Genomic DNA, 10,670 nt, shown 5'->3' with positions numbered 1-10,670 from the left:
CGTTTCCTGTTTTTCAGTTTCTCCGCTCTCAAGTTCCCGTGTACCAGTACCCCTCACAGCGTGGGTCTCACGGAGGTGTCTCTCCTGGCAACAAAGAAGACTTCGCATCACTCTTCATTTTGAAAGCGCACACCTTCCCTTCGGCACCCATCTCCGTTCCCTAGATCTTGGCACCACCTCCCCCGAGGCCCCGCCCCTGACCCGCCCGCTCCCAGGGTGCTTTGCGTCAGCTCTGGTCGAGCGGACGAGTGGACGCAGCTGGCTGCGAAGTCGCGGGACTTGTTTTTCTGGATCTCACCGGGCCCACGACCCAGGGACAGGGACGCAGCCGGCAGGGGCGGTCAGAATCTGAGGTATTCCAGATAACCTGGGCACTGCCGGGCAGCCCCCTGCTGACTCTGAGCCACTCTTTATTTTCTGCCTTCTCAGCATTTTGACGCTATGACTTTTAAATTTCTGCCTGCTCACACATTGCCGCATATATGGACTTAGGTTTGGGCCTTGTGATTTTGTTGAGTTCTAGAGTTGCCAGATACAAGATATCTAGTTAAATTTAAATTTCAGACAGAGAAGGAATCCTTTTTTTTAAAGTTTAAGTATGTCCCACATATTGCACAGGAAATACACTAACAAAAGTTTACTTGGGCTTCCCCGGTGGCGCAGTGGTTGAGAGTCCGCCTGCCGATGCAGGGGACACGGGTTCGTGCCCTGGTCCGGGAAGATCCCACATGCCGCGGAGCGGCTGGGCCCGTGAGCCATGGCCGCTGAGCCTGCGCGTCCGGAGCCTGTGCTCCGCAACGGGAGAGGCCGCAACAGTGAGAGGCCCGCATACCGCAAAAAAAAAAAAAAAAAAAAAAGTTTACTTGTTTATCAGAAATTGAAGTTTCACTAGATAGCTTATGTTTTTATTAAGTAAATGCAGTAACTCTATTCTGGTCTTCCTTGTCAGGGGCCTCCCTGCGCTAAGGAACTTTCTGGAGGAGGCTCTTTACCTGACAGCAGGGACTGCACCACTCCAGATTAGGAGCATCATCACGATGATTTCTTCCTTAGGCTGGGAGCTCCTTGGAGGCAGGACTGGCGCTCTCCTCCTCCCACTACCGCTTCAGATGCTCTGGGTAAACCTGTCTGCGTGCAGGGTCTCGAGCTACGGCCCGAAGGCTGGGCCCATTGTGAACAATTTGGGCGAGGGGCTCCCTTTCCTGAAGACTTACCGGTCAGGGCTAAAACCACCCGTGTCCTGGTGCTGCCTACCTGCACGGGGACTACATTTCCTGAAAGAAGGACTGGCTTGTGAGCAGCAGGGAAACCTGGAGGGGGAATTCCCACGGTCACAGGTCTGGTGATGTCTGCCGGGCTGGGGGATGTGAGCTGAGTTTCCGCCCAGTGGGCTTCCTCCGGGTGCCTTGTGCCATTTTGCAAGGCACAGAGGTTCATTTGATACTTTTCTGTGGTATGTGGTTTAGGATAAAGGGCAGACCTGGACTCCCTCCTCTACCCAATGGCCTTTCAGTTTCCTGGCTTGTGCTTCATCTCAGAACGAGGGGAACAACTCCTTTGTTATGTGCGTGAGGAGAAACCATTTGAGCGGAATTTGGCGCTTTTGGCTCTCAGTCCAGTGCTTAGCACTGGCTGTCTCTCTGGGGAGCTGGCGAAGGAGGGTGCAGAGGAGGATAGCTCGGGGCAGGAGATTTACCCATGCCCCAGACTCTGGCAGCAGCGACTGGTTGTTGCTTCTCTTCTCAGCAGAGATGACAGAAAGTGTCAAAGCCACATAGTCACTGGAGGCAAAGTCTGAACGCTTGAAATAAGATCTAGTGACTCATCCGGTCGTGGGCTTGGGACTCTGAGAATCCCTGCGGGTTACCTACACTGATAGCTGAGCTAATCTTAGGAAGGTGGACCGGGGCATCTTCTGGTGTTTATATTTTGAAATTTCCCCCTTTCTCCTCCATTCAGGAAAAATGAGTTTTATCTTTGTGTTGTGAAGCTGAGGAGGCCTCTGGAAGCCTATCATCAGTGAACGACAAAGTCAAGGTGTGAACACTAGGGACAGAGAGCCTTGGGCTCAAGCAGCCCCCTTCCCTTCTTCCTCTCTGCCCTTTGATGTCCACTCATTTCCAGTAACCTGTGCTGATGTGCAGATCAACCAACGCAGGTTCTCTTAGAGGCACAGAGGTTACCCCTGCTGTCCCCTGCCTCAGTGGGGCCCATCTGAAAGGGTGTCTCTTTTTTTAAAAAGTGCAGCTGTTTCTGCTTTAGCTGGAGCTCTCCTTAGTTCATTACCCCCACCTCCCATCATTATCATCATCTTTTGCTACATTTCACATCTCTAAGTGCCCCTTAGAGTCCTCTGTTGGGACTTGCCCAGTCCTCTGGCGGTGGAGGGCTACTCCTGCCAGTTGGTATTTCTAAACTGCAATCCCTTCCCTTGGGCTCTTTTCCACTTCCCCACAACCTCTTGCCCACCTGGCAGCTCTTAGGGGTGACTGATGGTGTTGTCTCCCATTATGTTGCCAGAGGGGAGAAGGTGAAGAGGCTGAGTGAAAGAGAGGGGCCTGGGTCTAGGGGTAGGTGGGCTTGTTTCCCTGAAGGGGCCTGGAGGTCCATTTTTTTAAAATAATTAATTAATTAATTAATTTTTGGCTGCATTGGGTCTTCATTGCTGCGTGCGGGCTTTTCTCTAATTGCGGCGAGTGGGGGCCACTCTTCGTTGCGGTGCACGAGCTTCTCATTGCGGTGGCTTGTCTTGTTGTGGAGCACGGGCTCTAGGCACGCAGGCTTCAGCAGCTGTGGCGCACGGGCCCAGTTGCTCCGCGGCTGTGGGATCTTCCCAGACCAGGGCTCGAACCCGTGTCCCCTGCATTGGCAGGCAGATTCTTAACCACTGCGCCACCAGGGAAGTCCCTGGAGGTCCTTTTTAATACGTTAAATTTCGTGCAAGGACTCTTTGTGGTCAATAACGTAAGTTTTTATTTAAAAAGCAAGTTTTAGAAAGGACTGCTCCCCCTCCCCCCAGCATTGATGTTCTGGCATGAGAATAGTTTATTCTTAAACAAGACATAAAAAGAATTTACCGTAACGTTGATTATATTAAAATAAAGAATTTATGTTTATGAAACATCTTAAAGACAAGTTGTACACTGGGAGAAGATATTTGCAATACATGTAACTTGCAAAGGATCAGTATCAAGATTATACATGCAGAATTCTTGCAATTCAATAAAAGGAGAATGAACAACTCAATAGGAAAGGGATAGATGACATGAACAGGGGTTTTACAGAAAAGGAAATTTATATGGCTAAGAAACATGTGGAGAGGTATTGAGTCTCATTAGTTATCAAGGAAAAATAAATTAAGACAACAATGAGTTAACATTTATCTGACTGATTGGCAAAAATTACAAAGTCTTAATACAGGGCATTGGAAAAGATGTAGACATTCATTCATTTATTCAATAAAAATTAATCCAACCCTACTTTGCACTAGTTACTCTTTTAGGTGCTCAGGACATAGCAGTGAACAAAAAGACAAAAATGCCAGTTCTTGTGGTGGCTTACATTCTTCTGGGAGGAGATGGGCAATAAGCAATAAATATAATAATTAGCTAGTTATATAGTGTGCTAGAAAGGGAGATGTAGAAAGAGGTGAGGATAATTGAGCATGGTGGTGGGGCTGGTGAGGTTAATTTAAATTTAAATGGAGTAAGTCAGGGTATGCCTCATTGAGAAAGTGACATTTGAGAAAGATTTGAAGGGAGTGAGGGAGTGAATTGTGCAGTGCCTGGGGGAAGAGCATTTCTGGCAGAGGGGTTAGCCAGTGTAAGAGCCCTGAGGTGAGAGATAACAGGATTTCTTATACCTTGTCAGTGGAATGTAACTTAGTACAACCTCTTTGAAAAAATGGTTTGGCATTATCTTGTAAATTTAAACAGCAATTCTACTCCTAAGTATATAACCAAAAGACACTCTTTTAGATGTGTGCTGGGGGAATGTACAAAAAATGTTCATAGCAGCAATGCTTACAATTGCAAAAAAAATGAAATAACTCAAATGTCCACACATGGGGTTTTAAACCATACTGTCAAGGTATAAGTTCCAGTTATATACTGCTGTAAAACAAACCATTGTTTAGTGGCTTAAAACAATGAGAATCATTTTGTTATCTTTCATGGTTTCTGTTGGTCAGAAATTTGGATAGGTCATAGAAGGAATGGCTTGTCTCTCCTCCACAACATCTGGGGACTCAGATGGAAAGACTTGAAGATTGCAGTGATTCAACAGCTGGGATCTAGAATTATCTGGAGATGTCAGGAGTCATGTAGTTTGTGGTTGATACTGGCTGTTGGTTAGGATCTGAACTGGGCTGTTGGACAGAAAACCTACACATGACCTTTCCGTGTGGGATAGTTTGGACTTTCTCATAGCCTGGTGGCTGGGTTCCTAGAGTGTGTGCCCCTGAAGAGCAAAGCAGCAGTGCATGAACTTTTTATGATTTAACCTTTAAAATGGCAGTGTTACTTCTGTCTCACTGTATTGATAGAGGCAGACACAAAGGTCCACCTAGGTTCAAGGGGAAGGGACGTGACACCACCACTCAATGGGAAGAATATCAGGACAGCATTGTAAGAAAAGCATGTGGGATGGGAGATACTGTTGTGACTATCTTTGAAAAATACAACTTGCCACAGTCTACCCTCTGGCCACAACAATTCAAATCACTCTCATACACAAAATATACTCATCCCCCCCCCTGAGACTTCCAAGGCTTATCCCATTATAGCGTCGGCTTGAAGTCCATGATCTCATCATTTAAATCAGGTTCAAATGTGAATGAGGCTACTCTGATGAGGTCCTTAAGGATCAACTTGAGTATATTCTTCTCAATCTGAAGAACTGTGGACTAAAGAGATGTTTTCCGCTCCCCACATAGGCAACATAGAATGGTAGGTTAGGCGTATGTTCTAGACCCTTTGGTTCATAAAGAGGAAAATAGGAGGCATATAGCAGTCACTGGTCCCTAGTAATTCTGAAATCTATTTGAGTGCATATTGCAAGTTCGTTTCATAATTAGGGCTCAGTTCTGCTCTCTGGGAATTATTGTACGTAACTCTTGGCTCTCCCCTCTGGGATCGTGGGATTTTGATCTTACCTTCTGGGTCATTGTTCTTTTTACATGTAAAACAGCTCATGTTTACAGCCGAGTGATTTTCTGAGCCTACCTTCTGCTTAGAGAAGTTTGGGGGTTCAAAGCCCTCTTCATTTTGTATTGTCTGTCTCTCTCAATTGAAACTGGTATAATCCTTTGAAAACTTTGTGACCTTTTATGTATCAGTTTATAATCCACTCCATTAATCAAAAGCCATGTCCACAGTGATGTTGGAGATAAGGTCTTCTCTACATTGGGCTCCCAAGGAGGCTGCTTTGAAACAATGCCTTTGAGACATTACGAAGCTCTGTTTCTTAACAGAGAGAATCTGCAAGACATGCCCTTCAAATCATTATAAGGGAGGAGGCATTTTGGAATGGTGGAATAAGGACCTCTGAAAATCAGTTTCTCTATAAAAGCAGCTAGAACACTGGAAAAGAAATGCCAGAATCAGTTTTTCAGAATTCTGGAAATTAACAAAAGACTTGTAACAATTAGATGATTGTTTATTTTAAGAAGCCATCTTAGCAAAAACAGCAAGCTTTGTGATATTTTAACTTGCTCTTTTCCCATCCACTCTCCTCAGCTCTGTGGTAGACTTGAAAACCAACAACCTTGGAACTATGGAACCTGTGAAAACCAGTAGCCTAGCAATCACTGAAGGGGGCAGAATGGGTTTGTAGTGCCCCCAGAAGCCCCATCTCCAAGAATGAATAGAGAATTGTCATCCCTTGACCAGTCTGGCAGCTTCCTGGAAAAGTCCCACTCATAGCACTTATCTTGATTTGCCTGACTCAGAGTAGACTGAGTGAGGAAAGCTCTGTCCCTTGAGTATTTGTTAAAAACAATCAGCTGCAGTTGTTTAACATCATGCTACTTGAGGCAGTGATACCACTTAGGGCAAGAGACTGACCCAAAACTTGAAAGAAATATCTGAGGAATGAGATGTACATAGAGGGCTCCATCCAAGAAACTCAACAAGCTCCAAGTAGGATAAATTCAAAGATATCTACACACGTCATAGTCAAACTGTGGAAAGTCAAAGACAAAGAGAGAATATTAAAATAAGAGGGAAACAACTTATCATATACAAGTATTCCTCAATAAGATTAACAGCTGGCATCATGTCAGAAACTGTGGAGGCCAGAAGGCAGTGAAACGACATATCAAAGTACTGAAAGAGTCATAGTGTTAACCAAGAATTTTATATGGAGCAAGACCCTCCTTCAAAAAGGGAGAAATTATGGCATTCCAAGAGAAACAAAAAATTAATAAAAAAATTACTAGAACTTCCCTACAAAAAATACTAAAGGGAGTCCTTCAGGCTGAAATGAAAGGACACTCAACAGTAACTTGAATCCACATAAAGAAATAACTTCGTAAAGGTAACTACATAAGTAAATATAAAAAGCAGTATAAATATATTTTTGTTTGTAACTCTGTTCTTATCTGATTTAAAAGAAAATGCATAAATCAATAATTACAAAATTGTGTTGATGGGTTTACAAGGTATAAAGATACAATTTATGTGACAGTAACAGCACAAAGGAGGCAGGGAGTGAATAAAACCATATTAGAGCAAAGTTTTATACTATTCAAATTAAGTTGGTATTAATCTAAATGAGAATGTTTTAGTTAAGATGTTAATTATAATATTCCACCACTAAGGCAACCACTAAGAAAATAACTAAAAAAATGAAAGGAAACAACAAGGGAATTAAAATGGTACACTAGAAGATATCTGTTTGACATAAAAGAAGGCAGTGATGCAGTAATAGAGGAACAAAACCCATAAGACATATAGAAAACAAATAGCAAAATGGTAAGTGTAAATTCTACCTTATTAGTAGCTACATTAAATATAAATGTTCCCCAAATGGGAACAACCCAAATGTCCATGAACTGATGAATGGATAAATAAAATGAGATATATGCATACAATGGAACATTATTTGACAATAACACAAAATAAAGTACAGATACTATTAGATACCGATAGATACCGATACTATTATTGTCTTTTTTTTTTTTTCTTTCAGAATTGGAAACTAGGGCATTAGAGAGGTTAAGTAAGCTGCCTAAGATTACACAGCTAGTAAGTGGTGAAGCTGCGATTCTCACCGAGGAGGAGGCCATCAAGGCTGGAGCTGGTGGGTGAGGATAAGAACAGGTAGGAGATGGGGCTGGAGGCATGTGGAGGGTCTGGGTCATGTCTAGCCTTGTAGGCTATGGGAAAGGAGTTTGAATTTTATTCTGTGTGCATGAGAAACTATCAAAAAAATTTAAGCAGGAGAGTGCATGATTTAATGTACATGTAAAAAAGCAAGTGATGAACTTTGTTTTCTTAAAAAATTATATTTTATGAGTTTTAAAAAATAAATGTATTATTTTTAGTTTTGGCTGCGTTGGGTCTTTGTTGCTGCGTGGGCTTTCTCTAGTTGCAGTGAGTGGGGGCTACTCTGTTCCGGTGCGCGGGCTTCTCATTGTAGTGGCTTCTCTTGTTGTGGAGCACAGGCTCTAGGCACATGGACTTCAGTAGCTGCAGTACGCAGGCTCAGTAGTTGTGGCTCGTGGGCTGTAGAGTGCAGGCTCAGTAGTTGTGGTGCATGGGCCTAGTTGCTACACAGCATGTGGGATCTTCCTGGTCCAGGGCTCCAACCCGTGTCCCCTGCATTGGCAGACAGATTCTTAACCACTGCGCCACCGGGGAAGTCCCATATTTTATGATTATAAAACCTAAAATTATTCATTTGGAAAATACAGAAAAGCATGAAGTCGAAAATAAAAATCACCTCTAATTCCACCCCTTGTAGACAATAGGTAATCACTCTTAACCTTGGAATATAGTAACCTTGGCATATAGTTTTCTAATCATTGATAAATATTTATATTTTAGCATAACTGGAATGATTACCCTACACATATTGTTCTGCCAGCCAGCACTTAAGAAAAATAGTGTGTCAAGTGATAGTTTTGTTCCAAGGTTTTGCAGGAAGAAATGGGCATTGGCGGGAGTGGTAGGAGAACCTGAGGAGTGGGGTAAGGGGATGGAAAGAAAGAAGCCCATTGTGTTCCAGGGGGATTAGCCCAGCAGCAAGATGGATCGTGTCTGGGGCATGGGTTTAGGTTGTCAAATTGGAAGGCTGCTTTTGAACCACATGTGAGCTCACTGAAAACTCCAGTTTCTTTGAGTTCTCTAAGAGCCAGACTAGAGACTACACCTCTTCTTCCCCACAGGCCTTGGCCACAAAACCCCAGCTCTCCTGTGCAGCTCCTAAAGTGGAGAGATTGTCCTTCTGTGCTGTTCTGTGTGCCTCCCTCATCCTCATCTTGCCCTCTGCTTTCACTAGATCATAATTCTGGAGTGAGAGGGTGGGTATGTCGTATGCTTCAGCCTGCCCCTCTTGTTCACAATTGCAGTACATCACCAATTCTGTATCAGGCCCAGCGATAAGTACGTTATATATATATTGCTTAAATTTATTTATCCTATCTCCTCCTGTTCTCTGAGGCAAGTCGTATTAGCTCTTTCACTGGTGAGGAAACTGAAACCCAGAGAAGTAACAACATCTAGAAAGTGGCAGAGCCAGTTGAACTTGAGTATGTCAGACCCCGAATTCCATGTGCTTAACCACTCCTTCATACAGCCTATGTCCCCTCCAAACCCTCTATCATCAGTCTGTCTTGTTGGCGGCAGAAGTTCACTCTCCATCTCATGCTAGGTTGGGGCTGGCCTGAGGTATGAGCACAGGTTACTGGTGGGGCCAGCCAGCCCTAAAACCTGGGGTATTTAAGATGTGCAGATAATCACCCAGGCTGAAGAACTACCATGAAGATCCAGCAGGGAGAGGAAGCTGGTTTGGGGGAACCAGGACCACCTCCTGTTTAAAAATCAGGGCTGTGCGAGCCACAACTACTGAGCGTGCGAGCCACAACTACTGAGCCCGCATGCCACAACTACTGAAGCCTGCGTGCCTAGAGCCCGTGCTCCGCAACAAAGAGAAGGCACTGCAATAAGAAGCCCGTGCACCGTAACGAAGAGTAGTCCCCGCTCGCCGCAACTAGAGAAAGCCCGCACGCAGCAACAAAGACCCAGTGCAGCCAGAAATAAATAAATAAACAAAAAATCAGGGATGAAAGTATGAATGCTCACACCCATCAGGGCGTCCGCCACAGCTGGACTGGATCAGGTTGGAGTAACTTCCCCAAAGCCAGCTGGGAAAATCTCCAGGATGCCAGGCCACCAGGCAGCGTTCCCAGGGAAGCCCACCCTGCTGCGGCCCCCTCCCTCCATTCATGGAAAAGTACAGGCAGTGCTGGTGCCCCGCAAATGTCTGGCTGCACTCTGGACTCACAACTGCAAGCTCTGATTGGTTTGTCCTTGGTCCAGGGCTGGAGGAAAATAGTTTCCCAAAAAAACAGTTTAAAAAAAATGTGGAAAATATCCACAGCCCGTGTGTCTGAGCCGGGGCGGGAAGTGTTCTAGACAGCCTTGCAGAGAAGATTCCGAGGTCCTCATGCGAAGAGGCAGGAAGGAATGTGAAACCGTATCACCCGGAGGAGAAATGCACAGTATGCCTTTCACTTTCGGCCTGCTCTAGGAAGGAGTCGGGTGTGGATCATGCTGGCAAGTCTCGGCTTCCTGAGAAACTGCCTCAGACAGCAGTGGTTCAGCGGGTGGGCCAGGCAGGATACCTGTCTGTGGAGAATCACCCAGGTGCTCAGTGGGGACCTGGAACTCGCATCAGTTTCCTCATGGACGCTGGGGTTGCCCAAGCCTCCCAGTGCTAACCTAACTCTCTTGTTATCTCTTCCTCACTTCCTCCCTTTTATGGGGATTCACAGTTTTACATATGATCTCGTTTGACACTGCAGCAAATGAGAAAGTGGGGAATAGATATGGATATTACCGGACGTATTGCATCAAAGAAGAGATAAAGTTAAGGGAGGCCATCTTCCTAGGGCCACATAGACCTCAGTCTTCTGTGAATCCAGTGTCCTCATGCTAGACCATGACGTGCCTTACAACCTTGTGCCCTAGATGCTCTGTGGGCCCCTGCGTTGTTATTTCAGAAGCAGGAAGTGCTGGGGAGTGAGTGCTCTGTAGTCAGGAGGCCAGCCTTCTGTGGCATTGCACCTGACCCGTAGTTGGCTTACTGATTGTGTGAGAGAATGAATGTGTGAACTTGGGCAAGGCACTTCACCTCCCTGTGCCTCAGTTTCCTCACCTGCACAATGCCAAGTGTGGAGCTGGGTAACCTCTAAGTCCTTTCCCATTCCAGAGTTTTGAGGTGCTTGCTGTATTTTCTGATGAAACACAGACTTCCTAGGCCCTGCCAAAGGTCTTCGTCCTGGTCCACTCAGCCACGTTTCCCAGCACAGACTCTGCCGTGACCTTCCCTGATACCCACCTTGCCCTGGAGCAGCGGGCCAAGTGCAGACTGAAAGCTCAAGGCCTGCTTTTGCCTCTGTATCTTGACACAGAGCACAGGCCAGCTTGCACATAGATGCGTGTTTGATG

The 10,670-nt window shown here is 45.4% G+C and overlaps 1 long non-coding RNA gene across 1 annotated transcript in view; it reads left to right on the top strand.

Annotated features, from left to right (window-relative positions):
* Nucleotides 1–265: 265 nt before the first annotated feature.
* Nucleotides 266–10,670, top strand: part of LOC109547329 (uncharacterized) — a 181,955-nt gene continuing 171,550 nt past the window's right edge. Inside the window, exons 1-2 of the long non-coding RNA XR_004527713.2 lie at nucleotides 266–353; nucleotides 7,189–7,319. This is a non-coding gene — a long non-coding RNA (uncharacterized lncRNA). The remainder of the gene's footprint in view (nucleotides 354–7,188; nucleotides 7,320–10,670) is intronic.

Source organism: Tursiops truncatus, chromosome 1, assembly GCF_011762595.2.
Source record: "Tursiops truncatus isolate mTurTru1 chromosome 1, mTurTru1.mat.Y, whole genome shotgun sequence".
Classification (NCBI taxonomy): Eukaryota; Metazoa; Chordata; class Mammalia; order Artiodactyla; family Delphinidae; genus Tursiops; species Tursiops truncatus.
Note: the sequence above shows the minus strand (reverse complement) of the source record. Positions and strands in the feature narration are given on the sequence as shown.